Source organism: Bos indicus x Bos taurus, chromosome 8 (assembly GCF_003369695.1).
Source record: "Bos indicus x Bos taurus breed Angus x Brahman F1 hybrid chromosome 8, Bos_hybrid_MaternalHap_v2.0, whole genome shotgun sequence".
NCBI lineage: Eukaryota > Metazoa > Chordata > Mammalia > Artiodactyla > Bovidae > Bos > Bos indicus x Bos taurus.
Genome location: NC_040083.1, coordinates 48,562,049 through 48,574,046, shown reverse-complemented (window position 1 = coordinate 48,574,046; position 11,998 = coordinate 48,562,049). Strand labels below are relative to the sequence as shown.

General features: G+C 40.8%; 1 long non-coding RNA gene across 1 annotated transcript; it reads left to right on the top strand.

The window, feature by feature from the left end:
* The first annotated feature begins 2,747 nt into the window (after positions 1 to 2,747).
* On the top strand, positions 2,748 to 10,558 carry LOC113897827. Its single transcript, XR_003512438.1, has 2 exons — positions 2,748 to 2,826; positions 10,412 to 10,558. It is a non-coding gene; the product is annotated as an uncharacterized LOC113897827 (long non-coding RNA).
* Positions 10,559 to 11,998: the final 1,440 nt, after the last annotated feature.

Sequence of the window (11,998 nt, the reverse complement as noted above, 5' to 3'; positions counted from 1 at the left end):
ATTTCTTTTCCATGGGGATGGTCTTGATCACTGTCTCCTGTACAGTGTCACGAACCTCATTCCATAGTTCATCAGGCACTCTATCTATTAGATCTAGTCCCTTAAATCTATTTCTCACTTCCACTGTATAATCATAAGGGATTTTATTTAGGTCATACCTGAATGGTTTAGTGGTTTTCCCTACTTTCTTCAATTTAAATCTGAGTTTGGCAATAAGGAGTTCATGATCTGAGCCACAGTCAGCTTCTGGTCTTGTTTTTGCTGACTGTATAGAGCTTCTCCATCTTTGGCTGCAAAGAATACAATCAGTCTGATTTTGGTGTTGACTATCTGGTGATGTCCATGTGTAGAATCTTCTCTTGTGTTGTTGGAAGAAGGTGTTTGCTATGACCAGTGCATTCTCTTGGCAAAACTCTATTAGCTTTTGCCCTGCTTCATTCCGTATTCCAAGGCCAAATTTGCCTGTTACCCCAGGTGTTTCTTGACTTCCTACTTTTGCATTCCAGTCCCCTATAATGAAAAGGACATCTTTTTGGGGTGTTAGTTCTAAAAGGTCTTGTAAGTCTTCATAGAACCATTCAACTTCAGCTTCTTCAGCGTTACTGGTTGGGGCATAGGCTTGGATTACTGTGATATTGAATGGTTTGCCTTGGAAACGAACAGAGATCATTCTGTCATTTTTGAGATCGCATCCAAGTACTGCATTTCAGACTCTTTTGTTGACCATGATGGCTACTCGAATTTCTTCTAATGGATTCCTGCCCACAGTAGTAGATATAATGGTCATCTGAGTTAAATTCACCCATTCCAGTCCATTTTAGTTCACTGATTCCTAGAATGTCGATGTTCACTCTTGCCATCTCCTGTTTGACCACTTCCAGTTTGCCTTGATTCATGGACCTGACATTCCAAGTTCCTATGCAATATTGCTCTTTACAGAATAGGACCTTGCTTCTATCATCAGTCACATCCACAGCTGGGTATTGTTTTTGCTTTGGCTCCATCCCTTCATTCTTTCTGGAGTTATTTCTCCACTGATCTCCATTAGCATATTGGGCACCTACTGACCTGGGGAGTTCCTCTTTCAGTATCCTGTCATTTTGCCTTTTCACACTGTTCATGGGGTTCTCAAGGCAAGAATACTGAAGTGGTTTGCCATTCTGGTCTCCAGTGGACCACATTGTAACTTTCAACAATTGGATTTTTCCATATGTGCACAGGAAAGTAGATAAAGCTAGTCCACAGGGAAACAGAGAGAGAGAGAGAGAAAAAAAAAAAAACAAACCTGAAATCAGACACATAGAGAAGCAGAAGCATCTGAGTCTCTGGTCCTGTTTCTTTCTGAGGTCTTGATGTTTCTTTTAGATTCTGTATCCTTATCATAAATTCTTATTGTTTGCATTTGTACTCAAGCATCTATAAGACATTAAGAAACATTTATAATCTCCTTCAAATGGGTCTCTTATCTGAGTTTGTCTCTCTAGAACAAGAACTCTCCCATGGATGGTATCTTCTCAGATTCATCTTATTTCCTATGTGTACTCAAATTACAATTCTGGTGGTCTGTGGGGGACATCTCTGGTAGAATCTGTTCAGGAGAAAATAAAGAGAGGAAGCAGAAGTCTTTGCTTAAGGGAGCAGCTCACACTCCAATGGATTGCGAGGCTATGAGCAATGTTCCTCTTTCAATTAATCTCTCAACCTTTGGAGGAAGGTTATTTCTTTGAAATAACTCTCACACAGAATAAAAGTAAATCATTCTATTCTGGCTGCCTAAAGGTCCTTCTAGAGCTAGGGATCTCTCTCGTGTTCCTCAAGATCTTTCAGACTGTTTCAAGTTACACATTATGAGCTGTGTTAGTTCTCTTCATACGTACACTTCACAACAAGGCACTCAACTTCTGACAGGCAAAGCAAGAAGAGGGACCCTTGATCTGGTCCTAGCAGTTATCTCATAAGCATCTTACCTCCAAGGCAAGGGAAGAATCAGGCCTTAGAATATAGCTTCCTCTTACAAAACACAACACTCCTTTTCCACCACACCCCTACCTCAACTCCAACATGTATGTAGATTAAAGGAGAAGCCAGTTTTTCACAATAATAGGATCCTCTATGCCAAGTAGCCCAAGCCCAGATTGGTAGACTAACTCTCACTTAGGAATTCAGACCCATAAGGTCCTTAAAAATAGCTTTCTTTACCTTTTCCTTCTTCGGCATTCCTCAGACAGTGAGAAAATTTAGTCTCATCAGCAAGCTCTAACAAGACTACATTTGCATTTTGTCATTCTGAAAATTAATCTGAATCTGTCTGAGGAAATTAAAATACATTACAGTGCTCTTATTCAAGTATCATCATAGTCTTCATTGCAAAATCAGCAAGGCTCTTGAGAGCCTGTCTCATTCCACTTCACCAATTCCTTTCAGGACATAGCTAAAGCCTCAAGATGACATGGCTTTAACTCAGGTAGAGCAGAAGCAAAATATCTGCTTCTGTTAGAAGACAAGGTACTGTAAGCCAGTCTTCTCACAAAAGATGACTAAGAAAGCTGAGTGAAATTTTAAGAGACAAAACTCTTGGTAGCATTGAAGGGCCAGCAGAATACTGATGAATTACCAATCCCAGAAACAGAGGGATGGGAATCCAGACAAGTAAGCTTGGTACTATGACCTCCTTCTTTTAAATTGGAGGCTTTTGCCAATTGGAGAGATGTGGTCAAGAGGCTGAACTATACTTTTGGTATCTTCACAGAACTAGGAAGATAAAAACCAGTGTCCAAAGCAGGAAAAGATGGACGTCCATAAACTACAGAGCAGCCACCCATAGATGTAAGTATAAGTCAGAAGTAAACTATTTCTTTTATGAAATACAGATAAGCAGAGTGGCCCAGAAAATACCAAATCTAGAACTTAGATTACCCAGTGGCTCAGCAGTAAAGAATCCACCTGCAATGCAGGGGCTGCAGGAGTCATGGCTTCAATCCCTGGGTCAGGAAGATCCCCTGGAGAAGGACATGGCAAACCACTCCAGTATTCTTGCCTGGAGAATCCCATGGACAGAGGAGCCTGGCAGGCTGCAGTCCATGAGACTGCAAAGAGTTGGACTGACTGAAGCGACTTAGCACCCACTGAATTATTAGTGTCCCCAGCATTTCATTAGATTAATTAAATACCTTCTTTGGTGGACAAAACGTCCCTCCAGTTTTCAAATAATTCGTGCTCTTTGTGTTTATAAAATTATTAGGAAAAAAAAATGTCTAGCAAACAACCAAAGTATCCAATGAATGTGGAGACTAGATACTATGAATGTAAACCATGGGCAACAAAAACTGATTCTAGAGGCTCCAGATGTTATAATTTTTAAATAAAGATAAAAACAACTATGATTACTATGTTCAAGGAGATAAACATCAACCTTAAAAACTCTGACAGAAAATAGGAAATTTGGCAAATTAGACATCCTAGACCTGAAAATTTCAATAATTAAAATCAAGAATTCAATAAATAGGCTTAATAGTACACTGCTACTGCTAAGTCACTTCAGTCATGTCCGACTCTGCACGACCCCATAAATAGCAGCCCACCAGGCTCCCCGTCTCTGGGATTCTCCAGGCAAGAACACTGGAGTGGGTTGCCATTTCCTTCTCCAATGCATGAAAGTGAAAAGTGAAAGGGAAGTCGCTCAGTCGTGTCTGACTCTTAGCGAGTCTGCATGGACTGCAGCCTACCAGGCTCCTCATCCATGCGATTTTCCAGGCAAGAGTACTGGAGTGGGCTGCCATTGCCTTTTCTAAATAGTACACTAGACATAGTAGAAAAAATGCTTAGTGAGCTGGAAGATAGGTCATAAGAAATTATCCAGAACAAAACACAAAGACATAAAGATGAGCAATAAATGAAGGAAGTAAAATATATAGAAAGTACATTAAGAAACTCTTACATACACTTCATTAGAATCTCAGAAGAAAGACAGATAATGGGACAGAGGCATTATTTGAAGAGATAATAGCTGAAGTTATTCTAGAACTTGGATGCAATCTCAAAAATATCAGAATGATCTGTTTGCTTCCAAGGCAAACCATTCAATATCACAGTAATCCAACTGTGTAATCCAATGCCCTGACCAGTATGCTGAAGAAGCTGAAGTTGAATGGTTCTATGAAGACCTACAAGACCTTTTAGAACTAACACCCCAAAAAGATGTCCTTTTCATTATAGGGGACTGGAATGCAAAAGTAGGAAGTCAAGAAACACCTGGGGTAACAGGCAAATTTGGCCTTGGAATACGGAATGAAGCAGGGCAAAGGCTAATAGAGTTTTGCCAAGAGAATGCACTGGTCATAGCAAACACCTTCTTCCAACAACACAAGAGAAGATTCTACACATGGACATCACCAGATAGTCAACACCGAAATCAGACTGATTATACTCTTTGCAGCCAAAGATGAAGAAGCTCTATACAGTCAGCAAAAACAAGACCAGAAGCTGACTGTGGCTCAGATCATGAACTCCTTATTGCAAAATTCAGACTTAAATTGAAGAAAGTAGGGAAAACCACTAGACCATTCAGGTATAACCTAAATCAAATCCCTTATAATTATACAGTGGTAACGATAACCCTGTATATGAGATAGCAAAAGAGACACTGATGTATAGAACAGGCTTATGGACTCTGTGGGAGAGGGAGAGGGTGGGAAGATTTGGGAGAATGGCATTGAAACATGTGAAATGTCATGTATGAAACGAGATGCCAGTCCAGGTTCAATGCACGATGCTGGATGCTTGGGGCTGGTGCACTGGGACGACCCAGAGGGATGGTATGGGGAGGGAGGAGGGAGGAGGGTTCAGGATGGGGAACACATGAGAAATAAAGGAATAAAAAAAAAAACAAAAACAACAACAACAACAAAAAAAAATTATGCAGTGGAAGTGACAAATAGATTTAAGGGATTAGATCTGATAGAGTGCCTGTAGAACTATGAAGGGAGGTTCATGACATTGTACAGAAGGCATTGATCAAGACCATCTCCAAGAAAAAGAAATGCAAAAAGGCAAAATGGTTGTCTGAAGAGGCCTTACAAATAGCTGAGAAAAGAAGAGAGGCTTACAGCAAAAGAGAAAAGGACAGATATATCCATTTGAATACAGAGTTCCAAAGAATAGCAAGGAAAGATAAGAATGCCTTCCTCAGTGATCAATGCAAACAAATAGAAGAAAACAATAGAATGAGGAAGACTAGAGATCTCTTAAAGAAAATTAGAGATACTAAGGGAATATTTCATGCAAAGATGGGCACAATAAAGGAGAGAAACGGTATGGACCTAACAGAATCAGAAGATATTAAGAAAAAGTAGCAAGAATACGCAGAAAAACTGTACAAAAAAGATCTTCATGACCATGATAATCAGGATAGTGTGATCACTCACCTAGAGCCAGACATCCTGAAGTGTGAAGTCAAGTGGGCCTTAGGAAGCATTTCTATGAACAAAGCTAGTGGAGGTGATGGAATTCCAGTTGAGCTATTCAAATCCTAAAAGATGATGCTGTTAAAGTGCTACACTCAATATGCCAGCAAATATGGAAAACTCAGCTGTGGCCACAGGACTGGAAAAGGTCAGTTTTCACTCTAATCCCAAAGAAAGGCAAGGCCAAAGAATGTTCAAACTACTGCACTATTGTACTAGTCTCACATGCAAGCAAGGTGATGTTCAAAATTCTCCAAGCCAGGCTTCAACAGTACATGGACCATGAACTTCCTGATGTTCAAGCTGGATTTAGAAAAGGCAGAGGAACCAGAGATCAAATTGCCAACATCTGCTGGATCATAGAGAAAGCAAGAGAATTCCAGAAAAACATCTACTTCTGCTCTATTGACTACACAAAAGTCTTTGACAGTGTGGATCACAACAAACTGGAAAACTCTTAAAGAGATGGGAATACCAAACCACCTTACCTGCCTCCTGAGAAATCTTTATGCAGGTCAAGAAACAACAATTAGAACTGGGCATGGAACAATGGACTGCTTCCAAACTGGGAAAGGAGTATGTCAAGGCTGTATATTGTCACCATGCTAATTTAACTTCTATGCAGAGTACATCATGCAAAATGCCGGGACGGCTGAAGCACAAGCTAGAATTGAGATTGCCAGGAGAAATATTAATAACCTCAGATATGCAGATGACACCACCCTTATGGCAGAAAGTGAAGAACTAAAGAGTCTCTTGATGAAAGTGAAAGAGGAGAGTGAAAAAGTTGGCTTAAACTCAACATTCAGAAAACTAAGATCATGGCATCCAGTCCCATCACTTCATGATAAATAGATGGAGAAACAATGGAAACAGTGAGAGACTTTATTTTTTGAGGCTCCAAAATCACTGCAGATGGTGACTGCAGCCATGAAATTAAATGACACTTGCTCCTTGGAAGGAAAGCTATGACCAACCTAGACAGCATATTAAGAAGCAGAGACATTACTGTGCCAACAAAGGTCCATCTAGTCAAAGCTATGGTTTTTCCTGTAGTCATGTATGGATATGAGAGTTGGACCATAAAGAATACTGAGCACCGAAGAACTGATGCTTTTGAACTGTGGTGTTGGAGGAGACTCTTGAGAGTCCCTTGGACTTCAAGGAGATCCAACCAGTCCATCCTAAAGGAAACCAGTCCTGAATATTCATTGGAAGGACTGATGCTGAAGCTGAAACTCCAATACTTTGGCCACCTGATGCAAAGAGCTGACTCATTGGAAAAGACCTGATGTTGGGAAAGATTGAAGACAGGAGGAGAAGGGGACAACAAAGGATGAGATGATTGGATGGCATCACCAACTCGATGGACACGAGTTTGAGTAAGCTCTAGGAGTTGGTGATGGACAGAGAAGCCTGGCGTGCTGCAGTCTATGGGGTCGCAAAGAGTCAGACACGATTGAGCAACTGAAATGACTGATTCTGGAACTGATGAACTACAGTATTTATCATCAGACTGTGCTGCAGAAACACACATGAAGATGATTTGCAAAAGTCAAGAAAAAAACATCTGTTGTGGGCAATCATATATGCTGGCTACATATACTTACACATTCTTAACCCCAATTTGTCTTCAGTTGTTTCTCCACACAATGGCAATTGCCCTACTGTATCCTTCATTTTCTATTGCAGGGTCATTTCATTCTAAAGCTCTCTTCCATGAGTATGTAGCTCTCAACCACAAAAAAATATTCTACCGCTATGGGCCTTAAAGAAACTCCATGAGGTTACCTCATACTCACCAGCCCAGGTATACTTCAGTGATATTTTCTTTATTTCCAATTTATGGCAATCATTGCCATATGGAAATTCTGGGTTCTGTCTTGCTCCCCATACGCTACATTATGGACATCTCTGAACTCCCCAACCAAAACTATCGTGGGGATATGAGGGTGGGAGAATTTCTTCTCCTATACCCTCAGAACTTGGGCAGAGTCCTTATTAGGGATCTAAGTCTTCACTCTCTCCTTATTCTCTCCTTTCTTCTGGAAATTCTCATCGAGTTGCAGGTGGAGAAAACTGATTTAATCTGATAGCTTATTCTAAATTTTCTCTTATGCCAAGGCAAACTTTTGATTCTCTGTTAACTGTTTTGCTGGGTCATTTTTTCTCAAAAGCAAAGAAGACCCTCAACCTGGGAACCTATTCAAATTTAAATGAATATCTCAAAACACTATTTTATAATATATGAAGCTATAAGTTTTGACAAATGCATTTATATTAATATATATACACAATACAGGACATTATTATATGTGTACAAGTTTACCACAGCAGCATTTATTATTCACCAAGTCATTTGTTTAATACCTAAATAGTTTCTAATCAACTTTTTTATGTTCTGGGCCCATATTCTAACATACATGCATACACGCATAGTCACTCAGTTGTGTTCAATTCTTTGCAACCCTTTGGACTATAGAACCCATGGGATTCTCCAAGTAAGAATACTGGAGTGGGTTGCCATTTCCTCCTCCAAGGCTCTTCCTGACTCAAGGATCAAACCCAAGTCTCCTGTGTCTCCTGCATTGAAGGTAGATTCTTTACTCATTGAGCTCCTGGGGAAGCCCCGTATTTTAATATACTTTAAAATAAATATGGGCTTCCCTGGTGGCTCAGACGGTAAAGAACCTGCCTGTGATACAGGAGACCTGGGTTTGATCCCTGCATCAAGAATTTTTGGTCTTGTCCAGTCTTCATGCTCTTCATTAGTTTTCTATAAGTTCCTCAAAATAGAAGGGAGTCATTTTACAACAATTTATCTAATCCTGTAAGAAATCTATCACATAAATGTGGCAAAGGTCATAATGAAACAGTTTGTAGGCCTACCTACTTCATGAATCCAGGAAATTTAGGAAGTAACATGGATTCCCTGAAAGAAGAGAGGAGAAGGGTGTTAGGACTGAAAGCCAAGTCTTGGGTACTGAGATTCAGAACCTTTGGGAGGATAGAAGTACTTCCTTAAGTTCTGGGGAGAAACTGTTGTTGCTGTTGTTGCTTAGTCCCCAAGAAGATAAGGGTGATGAAAGACATGGGTACCTCTTCAGGTGTCAGAAAACAGGTACAAGAATTATATGGAGGGCTGGGAACCATGAGGCCATATCTAGAATGGCCAACATCCAATTGTCACTTAATGACAGTTTGTAAGTCTAGCTGATAGAAGAAGAACACACAGCAGAAAAGTCCCTTCTGTGTGCCACAGAAACAGCCTAGGGATTGCAGCTTGATGGCAGTGGCAGCAGGAATAATAACATGTTCTCCTACAACAATCGAGGGACAGAACAAACAATGGTGACAGAATAGCCATGGTGGCAGCAGGTAAACAGAACCTGCGCTAACATACAGTGAGCAGGCTATGTCTGCACAGCAATGGTGCTGGCAACCACAACAGAGAAAGGTCGGCAATAGGAAGCGTGTGAGTCACTCAGGGCCTGGGGGAGGGCAGTGTGAGCAGGAGAGCTGAGGAAAGAGGCCTCTCTCCTGGAGGTAAACATCCACCCAAATGAGCAGAGTCAAACCAGGAAACACCAGGAGATCCACCTCTGATTGCACAGGCAGATTCTGAGACCCTGCCTCAGAGCTGCTACATCAAAGTATCTGGGAGTACAACATAGGAAACTGAATGTTAAACAAAGTCTTAGTGTGGTTTTGAAACGGTACCACCTATAAGTCTGAGCAACTGGGAATGCTGCCCTAGATCTTGCCTTTTAAAGACCCTTCTTCCATCCATGCTCCTGAAAGGGCAAGGTATCCTTCAGGTCAAGATAACATGCCCTCCTCATGCACAACTATCCCTCATCAGACCATGATCCTGGTTCTCAAGGCCCTGGATTTTCTGTCTAACTGACAGAGACCAATTCAAAGGCCTGAATGGACTTCTTCCCCAAGTCTGCTCTCTCGTGGTTGGACCACACTTCAGGGTGTGCACAATTCTAGAACTAAGTATTTGCCAAGAGGCAGCTGCTTGGTGGTCCTGGAACTTAGACTTTCGTGCTGGGCCCATCACCTGTGCTCTCCAAACCTCCCACACAAGAGAGGTGCCTTCCCCTTCTCCCTCCATCTGCAACTGTCCCTGGGCCCACATACTGTTAGGGACAGCTACTGGTCTAGACTAGAGACTTACTAGTTATTTTTGACTTTTCTATTTTTTTTAAAATAAGAGGGATTTTGTTTAGTTTTTGTTTTGTCTTGCTTTACTTTGTTTTTAAGAATCAGAGAGGAAAAGAAAGCTCTTGGTGTCAAGGTGCCAATTATAAAATGAATGAATGCTAGAATTTAGTCCCACTGTAACTTTACAAGCTCTTGCCTTTTCCCTTGGCCAGTAAAATCTTGAAGAAAAGGCTTGCATGATTAAGTGGCATCCTAAAACTTTGAATCCCTAGAGTTAATTTAGTTTAAGTAGTATCTATTGAGCATTTATTCTATGTTCCCCACTGTCCCAGACAGAGAGGATCAATATGATATGATATGATATCAAAGAAAGGCCATTGGATAATTCAAGCTGTATATATGGAATTCAAAAATAACAGCTGTGAAAGGGATTGCGTTATTTTAAGTGCTAAAGTGAGTGCCCCGGACATACTAATTGCAATAGGAATTTTATGTATCTTCAAGAGGATTCTTCCCTTCTATTCTCAGGGTTGCCACCTTCAAGAGGAAGACACACACACCTAGCTAAACAAGAGCCTACTGCTTTCAAGTTTCAGCAACAAGCATGACTAGTGAATGATTCTTGGTTCATCAACACTTATTTAGTCTTTGTTTTTAAAGATTGGTTTTTGTGTGTGTGTGTGTATGTGTGTGGGAGCAGGGTGGGGTAGGAGGGCAGTGAGAGAAAGAGTGTGCAAGGACACAGCCACAACAGCTCAAAGTGTTTTTCTCTCTTGCAGCGATGATCCATCCATGACAATCATCCATATCGCCTATGACGAGCTCTGCATGTGTTAATCACAGATAGCCTTTGATAGGCTAAGTGTGGTTGGGGTTCCTTTCTGGGTGGAATATTGAGCAATAAAACTTGGGAAGAGATTCAATTATTCACGCTGTTGGTAAAGTCAGACATTCATTTTACCATAACACAAGCCCCAGGCATCTGAGTCAGTAGAGACACCTACCCTAGGTAGTAGTATCTGTTTCACTTTTTGCCAATAAAGTTGTGCCATGAAGGATAAAGAGCAGCAGAGACAGGAAGCAGTGACCAAGAAGTCAGTTGGGAAACTCCAGCTGCCCTCCTGCCCTACTTATAAGGAATGGGGATGACTCATGATTAAGAAGCAAACAGATGTTGACTTGGCTAACAGAAATCTATGCAAAATTTAACCTCTCCATGCCTTGCATCCTGTTCAAGGAAAAATAAAACAGACAGGTTATTATATTTGGACACCTGGATAGCATTGTTCAATACTGGTATGATAGAATAGGCATGTGTGCCTTTTTTAAAATATGCTGTTTCTTGTGCCCTTGGAGCCCACCTTCTGGAACATATCCTTCTATAGCGGCCACGCTGTACACAGAAACCTCCATAATCCAGGCTTCAGCTATGCAGGTCTGCTACTTATAGAGACATGGAAGTTTAGGTAAACACACTTACTAGTAAGTTCTTATGTGCCCACCCAAACATAGGGAGACCCAGGTTATAATCCTGGCTCTACACTAAGGAGCTATATAGCCTCAGTTTCCATGCCCATGAAATCAAAAGGTTTGGCTGTTAAGGATCCTCCCTCCTTTATTATTTTATGATTCTAGGGATTTAGAAGAATTGAAAATATGTATCTATAATCCCTCCCTCTCTTATCCATCATATAACAAGCACTTATACAACACAGAAAATGTTTCTGTTAACAGTGTTCTTTACAGTTCTGTACAGTAGGAAAGTATCGTTTGGAAAATATTAAATCAAGGATAAGATACAACTTGGAGTTAGAAACAATTCCTTATTTATTACCTCACTGCAAGTATTTACATACTTGCTATACTTATCAAACGAGATCACATCCTTGGGAAATTTTTCCTGTATTGTGCTCTACAGAGATGTGCTATAGAATGAAAGTTTCTGTCTCTCTGAAATTAATACATTGAAATATAATCCTTAATATGATGGTATTAGGATATGGGGTTCTTGAGAGGTGCTTAGTCATGAGAGCAAACCCCTCATGAATGAAGTAGTGCCTTATAAAAGAGACCCCTGAGACCCGCTGCCCCTTCTGACATGTAAAGTTTCAGCAGAGACGGATTTATGTGAACCAGAAATCGGGGTATCAACCAAACACCCAATCTGTCAGCACCTTGATCTTGGACTTGTCGGTCTCCAGAACTGTGAAAAATAAATTTCTATTGTTTGTAAGCCACTCAGTCTATGGCATTTTATTATAGTGTATAGTATCAGTCAGTCAGTTCATTCGCTCAGTCGTATCCGACTCTTTGCGACCCCATGAATCACAGCACGCCAGGCCTCCCTGTCCATCACAAGCTCCCGG